The following is a 7958-nucleotide window of genomic DNA, read 5'->3' on the forward strand; positions in this document are numbered from 1 at the left end:
CACCAGCCCTAGCATCTCCTCCCTCTTCTGCTCCTATTGGTGCTGGTGGCATCTTCTTTCAATTGATACCATCTGCACCCTTTTCAACTATAATTCCTTGATACTCTACCTGTAATCTTTGTTGGGGCATAAACAATATCTATACAGAGTCGTCATCCTTTCTTCTCTGTAGATTATGGCTATGGAGTTCAGGAATGCTAACAAAGGGGTAAAAATTATAAAAACATGTGTAAGTCACATTTAATCAGAACCATGATTGATTTTTAATGGAAAAAATTAAAACTTTTTTTCTCAAAATAGCCCCTTGAAACTCTGCTTTGAATAAATGTTGTTGTCTTCTTCCTAAATAGCAGCCAAGAAAGAAAATGATTGCACAGAATGCTTGGCTCCGAAATGAACTTATGATTAATTTTTTCTTGTGGTGCTCAGTTTAAGCTAAACGATTTAGGCTGTCATCCTCTTCACATTTTCCTGGGAATAGCTTCTATTAAACTCAATGGAATTTACTTTTCACTCAACATGGATAGGATTGTGCTGTTACTTTTGCAACTACGTACACATTTTAGAGGAACAGGCTGGCAAATATGTGTCACTGCCAAAGTGTTCGTGAGTTCATTATGTGCCAAAGTGTTCCTGAGTTCATGCAACTAGTTCCACTACCCCTCCAGAAAGCAAGCTGTTGAATGCACTGAATAGTGTTGGGAAAATGTGGATAAATCCTGTCTGAAAAGCATTACTTCTGTGTGCTTTTTTGCATTGTGGGATCAAATCCTGTGCTCCTACTCAAAACCAAGCTGTCACTGTTTAAATGGCATCCCTCCCCTGCTCCTTTCTCTCACATTTAGCTGTGGGCTACAGTAGACAGGCATTTAGTTCAAATTTACATTGTATACCTTCACAATGATTAAATAGCCATTGTTGGAATTCAGTTTACAAGGAAGTATCTTTTGATAGCCCAGAGGCTCCATGTGCCCTGGCCAATTCAGAATGTTTAGAGTAGATAAGAGTCTTGAGTTCATGCGTAGTTTCAGTAGCTTGAATTTACATGTCTAAGCAGACCTGGAGATGGGTTCAAGCTACTGAACTAAAGTGTCAATACTGGCAATTAGAAATATTGTAATCTCATTGTTACAGTGTGATTGACTGACATTTCTTTATCTGTTCTGCATGTGATGACCTCAGAATCTTATTGTAATCTCTGCATTCTGTCATCAATTGCCCTGTACCTGTGTACCTATAAATGCCCTGTAATGGTATTGAAGCTTTGCAGCAGAGTTCACCTCTGCCTGCCCGGTAATGCATGCATTATCGTGAGAGTACCGCGGGAACCTTGGGGTAAATACAATAAAGCCTAGATGGTCTGGACGCTTGGTCTTTCCCACGAACCCGAGTTTTATTCCCTCTTCTCAAATTGAGATTCTGGGATTCTGACAATAGCAACAATATTTCAGTTTTCAGTTCATGGTCTGACTTCATTAGAAATCCCAGAAGAAAAGAAACACAAGTTCACTGTGCAAAGTGGATCCAGCGTTAGCCTCAGTTTTTAACACAGTGTTGACAATCTTGGGTTGCACTTTGTACAGTGGACTGAAATTCCTTCTGAAAGTATGCTAAAATTCATCTCAGATGGTGTAAAAAAAGCATCTTTATAAGGGCAATCTAGCAACATCAATCATGTTGTAAGGACATCTCTCTTTTTCTGTTTTCTAGCAGATCAAAGCAGAAAGCTTCTATTGATGTGAGCCGCCCCGAGGCTTCGGCGAATGGGCCGGCATAAAAATGTTTTAATAATAAATAAAATAAATAAAACAAAGGCTTATCTGAGCTGGGCTGGTTTGTGCAATACAGAGTGAGAAGTACAGAAGGTGTTAACAGCTACCATCAGTCAAAAGAATGATCCTTCTGGTTTATGGAAGTAGTTTCTGACCTTTTAAAAGTTGGTTTTAAACTGAAGACTCCCTCCTCCTTGGCTCCACCCTCAGGGAGGTTCATGCTGCTTGAGGGCTAGATGACCTGCTGATGTTACTCAATTGAACTGCTCACTGGACTTGACAAAAGATCACTGGGTTGCGGAATCCACGTCGCCCCCCCCCCCAATCCTTCCTTGTTCTACAGTGTCTTCCCCTGAACTGGGAGCATTCTGGTATTTGCCAGCTGCCCGTCTTATTAATTAACCTTAGCATTATTTCAGTAATGCATTCCAAACCCCTCTTCTTTGGCTATCTCCCATTCAGAATCCAAACTTCCTTCCGTGCAGTGCTGCAGTTTCAGAGAAATGGGCCAAATCCCTACTGCTAATCAACATGTTCAAGTTATGGCAATAACTCAGTTTCCTTTTATGAACTTTTTTTGGGTAATCTTTCTGCTCTATGGTACAATTTGATTGCAATATACATTGTCGAATACATTGATTGCAAATACATTGTCAAGCCAAATGAAAGATAGGGTTTCTTTAACCAGGCCTGGCTTTTTTTTTGAAAGTGTCACATCTAATTCAGATATGTTTATAAATATAAATGCGTACGTATGTTTGACATCAAGTGCTAGGACAAAAAATAGTATTCTGCCTTAGTGCCCATAATTAAACATTTGTCACAAGGACTAGCTTATCACTTGTCAACATGGTTTTGAATAAGCCATCTGCTGCAAAAGGGAATTCTTGATTTCCCAACATCTCAATTTATAGCAAGATTGCTCAGAACAGATACAACATCATAATCTTCATTTTTAATTAGAACGCTCTACAAACGGAGGAGGAATTTAATTTGGCAGGAAGCAGATTGGAGCAACTTAGACTGAGCCACTTCAAAGGAATTTTCCATGACTACTGTGCATGTATACACATTATGACCAAAGCTGAGACTCAGCATGCTGGAGCATCTTGTTGCAACAATCAGACTTCAATTTGGTATTCTTATCTCTTCATTCATAATTCATTTGCCTTGCTTTAAATAACGTCAATTAATGTCCTTAATCATTTCACCACTGAAGCATATTTTTTTGTTCTGGCTTGTGAACAATTTGCTGATAAGGGTCTCCTAGCCTACTGTATCTACTTAAACAAACCTCTTTTTTGCTTGTTCCATTATGCTTTGTTAGGTTTCCTTTATGACCTCAGTATTAAACCAGTCATGGGATATAATGATCGGCTTGGATCGGTTTCTATGGTGTGTTGAGCTCTGGGCTAGTTCTTCATATCCAGCTCGTTTGTGCCATTTTTGTGAACTTCCTTGGAAATACCTAGTTAGCTGTGCTTTTCTATATATTTATTTGCTATGGTATTGATTCAAGAGTTTTCTCTGATCTGAGACAGGCAAACCTTGCACTGCAAGAGGCATCTGTTGCCCAGCAACATTTTTACTAGTCCATCAAACCCAGGCAAGTAACAATGCAAAATACGAATTTGGGCATTTACAGCCTCGTTAAGCAGAAATGGTCTGTGGATGATCTCCCCGCCCCGGGAATTTCCCTTGTTAATGATGGCTTTACATAGAATTTAACGACCACTCTGATGGGAGCATATTTGCATTAAAGATGGGTAGCTAATGGAATTATTCAGAAGCCCAACGGTGCTGCAGATCCTAATAGGCGGCACCTCTTCTGATTATCCTGCTGGTTGCCTGGCACTTATTTCACCACCAGTGTTTGTGCTGTGCCCGTAACAAAGGCAATAGAGGAAGCTCAGTGGGGAAGAAGTGTCCTCTTCCTCCAGTCATACTGAAACAATTGGATTGTTGGACATTCCCTGTTGCATTTGGGGTATGATCCTTTGACCTCCCAGCCTTGCAAGGCTGGAGGAGGCCCTGTGGGGTCAGACTCCCAGCCTTCCAAGATTGCAGTTCTGACCTCCTCCGCCTTGCAGCCAGCCTGTGCCAGCTGGCCTCTGAAGAGAGAAGACTATATTTGGAGCCAACGCAAGGGGAGGGGATTCTGGGAGTCATGGAGGGAGAAGCATAGCCCTGCCACCCCCCAAGGGACACTGGCGGTGCCTCACCCTCTCCTCCTCACAAGGAAGAGAAAAGCATTCAGACAGCCACAGACAGCCATCTAAATGGGCTGAAGAGGCAATCCTCACCTCTATGCTTCTCATCAGACATCCACAATCCTCCAGGTTCAGAAGGATATGAGCAGCACACACAGAGCAGCTTTTGCCATGGAAAGCAAAATGCTTTGTTCAGCAAGTAGGGACTCCTCTTACTTCTGTTCTATTCACAGAGTATCACATGTCGCAGGATCCAACTAGATGTTGGGAATGTAGAATGGTGCCAAGAAAGCAGGTGTGGTGGCAAATGAAATCTCAGGGTATCATGTAGTTCAGTTGAGTTTACTTCCTTTGCACCGTGCCTTGCCTATAAGCTGCCATTTCATTTAGGGAAGGATGGTGGTGATACAGGAAGTAGCTCAGTTGTCCAACCGTCATATGTGGCTTGTAGACAGAGTACATGATTGCACACAAAGGAAATTCCTATTGGACAGGAAAGCTTTAATTGGCTCTCTGTTGAAATTTAGAGAGTGATTACAATGAAAATGCATGGTAATTGCATTGCATCGTCGGTAGCTTTGTATACAAACTGTAAGGGCATAAAATTTCATTTTCCCATATTCTGTAGTGACAGAAAGTCCTGGGAAGGGGATTTTCAGAGGACTGAACTTAACTGAACATTCCTAGCTAAAGCAGCATTCACCAGTGAGCTTGGTTGCTGAAGTCAGGGGTGCAGGATCTAGAGACAGGATCTGGCCCACCGGGCATGCCAACCTATCTTATAGTCAGTGGCATCAGGGCTTGGTTTCCCCCAGTGGTGGTGAGCACTGGCAACAGGAACCCTGCTGTTATTTTCCACCTAAGACTAGAGATAACGATAAAGATGAGGGGCAGAGGAAAGCTGTTTCTCCTGCCCTGTCTCTTCTCCCCATTGCAGGAAAGAGGTGGGATTACTGAAGCTGGCTAAGTTCCCTTCATCTTCCATTGGTGAAGTGAAGCTCACTGTTTTGTCTTTGCCTGCATTGCCTGTTTCCTGCAGTATGGGAAAGACTGGACCAAAGAGAAGTAGCTTGGCTTTACTTCAAGCCTGTTTTCCTGTAATGAGAATGCCCATGTCCAGTGTATTATGACTTTTGCCACAAGCACCTGGTGGAAGATCTAACTATGAGGAGGACTGAAAGCACTGGCATGTTTAGCCTCTAGAAGAGAAAACTGACGGGAGATATGATAGCATTTTCCAGATACTTGAAAGGTTATTGCACAAAGGAGACCAGGATCTCTTTTCAGTCATCCCAGAGTACAGGACATGGAATAAAGGGCTTAAATTACAGGAAAGACAGATTCTTGCTGCACCGCAGGAAACTTGCTGACTGAGAACAATATAACAATGGAACCAATAACCTAGGGAAGGCATAAGCTCTCCCACGCTGGAGGCATTCCTGTTGCAGCTGGACAGCGATCTGTCAGGGATGCTTTAACATGGAGTTCTGCATTGACTGCATTGCTTGGCCCCTTATTGGCTCCTTCCAACTCTTCTGTACTATGAGTCTGTGAATCTGTGTTTGATACACTATGTAGCCTACTTCAATAAATGAATGCAGTGCTGGATGGGGTGAGGTGTGATGGGAGGAGATCCCCAAAATCAGACAGAGGGACCTTCTGTCAGTGGAGCATCTCCTCTTGAGGAAGGCAAATGCATCATCCAGCACGCAAGCCACAATCAGTAGCAATTAATCAGTAGTACCCCTAAAGTCTACTTTGGAGGGTTTTCTGTGATGTGGAGTAAATTATTGTATGGATGATGTGTTGGACAATGCAAGAAAGAGAAAGAAGAAGGAGCTTTTCATTACCTTTATCTATGCACAGGTGACCTGCTGCCTAGAAGCAGCTTTTCCCATTCAGCTATTGTAGACAGAGGCAACACACCTTCTTTGTTTGCTCCAAAGGTTTTTATTACCTTTGGATTCTTCAGTGAGCTTTCAGTATTAAAAATGACCGCTGCCACCTGCCCCAGGAACAGATGTGATTTTAGTCAGCTCACCTGGAGAGATTAGCACACAAGAGGTCTGAACCAAAATGGTCTGCTGCAGTGACACCAGCCTGTTTCGCAGTTTGCAGACAAGGGTCCTTGTTCTACTGGGTTTTAAAAGATCCCTGGAAAGAGAGGAATGTGTTGCCCTGCTTTCTGCTGGCAAAGACTGCACTTCTGGATTTTCTTGGCCACATTCTTACCCACAAGATTGGCCAATTTGGGCAGAATACATGACCCAAACCCTTCAGATATAGCTGCTGGCTATGTGCCATCATTGTGAAGCCAAATCAGAATGAGAGAAGAAAAGAAAGGAAGAGTGGACAAAGAGTTTGTGGGAAGGTGTGTGTGCTTAAATTATTGCCTTACTGCTTTTTTCCTCTGGCTTTCCAATAACCGTTCTCCCACATTTGTTGGATAAACACATCTCAGAACCTCAAGTTAGGGGAAAACAGGCAAGGGATTTCCAAGGAAAAACAGTAGGTAAAAGATCAAGTCCTTCTGCTCCACTCTGTTGCTTTCCACCTGCAAATGTAGTGCAACATGCACTTTGCACAGGAATAGCAAACAACGGGGCTAGGAAATTTGGGCCAGCTGCCCAGTGTGCAATGCCAGGCTAGGCAACAAACTCCACTGGCTTGATATTTCTTTTGCAACTGTGAGATAACATTTTTTGCAAATAGGCTAGTTCTTTGACTTGGTAAACTCCCACTTTTTGCTGCATGTTCATCAGGGCCGGCACTGGGACCAGGTGAAGGATGTGGCCACCCAGGTGCCAGCTGCAGAGAGGAGATGCTACCGCAGTCTTGTGGCACAACAACGTGGTGTTCCTTCCCTCCTTGGCAGTGGGGCAACAAAAACTGAGCATTGTGCCCAGCTCCATGGCTGTCCAGCTGCAGGTCCTTTCACCTCATAGGTGGCATGCTTCCAGGGCTGAGTGAGCCAAGCATACCTGTAGAAATGTACCAGAGGCAGAGCTGGATGCATTAATTATTGGGCTAAAAGGACTCTGGTCCTCAGCTCGGCACCTCAGTGGGACCCATGGGCCACATACCGAGTGTCTGTTTGGCACAAGTACCAAAACGTGCCCACTGCCGTTTGGTACACTGCTCTGCCACTGCTGCTCAACGGCTGGGTGATCAACTGGTGCGTGCACATCCCATGCACAGGCACCTTTCGTAAAAGTTGAAGCAGAAGCCCAGATATATCAGAGGTTCATAGGTGGCATGGATCATCGGACTGACACCATAATGCACATTTATATCCTGCAAATTCCCAGTGACTGGGGCTCAAGGTGGGTGCAATATTAAAATTCATAAAATTAAAGCACAAAAATACAAAAGTTAAACTTATTATGAGATCAATAAAATCTAGCTGTTCCATCTGCTGTCCAACTACTAATTGCTGATGGGCAGCTTCACATGACCCTCTGTCTCTAGGCTGGACTTGGTCTGAGAGCCCTGTCATGAGCAGGTCTCTCCCACCACCTCTCCCTCTCCAGCAGAGCCAGATGAAACTACAGAAGCACATCCTTTTATTAAAACAGGTGACAGAGCGGTGTTAATCAGAGTAGCATCCTCCTGGAGATCTGTGAGAAGCACCTGCCCATATGAAACACCGAATCCAAACGGAATCTTCCCCTCCTTCATCCCGTTCAGAAAAGTCCTTCTGACTCCAACCTCAGGGTGGCTCCTGTTGCTGGAAGGCTGGATGGCAGGAATCCCAGGCTCTCCGCGATTGGCCTGCTTGTTCCACCTCGCAACTCCTGAAGGAGAATCTTCACTCGGGAACTTTGAAATGCTCAGCTTTGCCCTTCCACATCCCCCCCAGAACTGGACACGGCTCTCTGAGCAGACTGCAATATGCACGAGTTGGGCCCTCTCTAAAAGCACCTCAAATGGAGGATACCCTAAATCGGGCTTGGCACGGAATCTCTGGCCTGGGGCC

Source organism: Varanus komodoensis, unplaced genomic scaffold (genome assembly GCF_004798865.1).
Source record: "Varanus komodoensis strain SLA01 unplaced genomic scaffold, ASM479886v1 scaffold2, whole genome shotgun sequence".
Taxonomy (NCBI): Eukaryota; Metazoa; Chordata; class Lepidosauria; order Squamata; family Varanidae; genus Varanus; species Varanus komodoensis.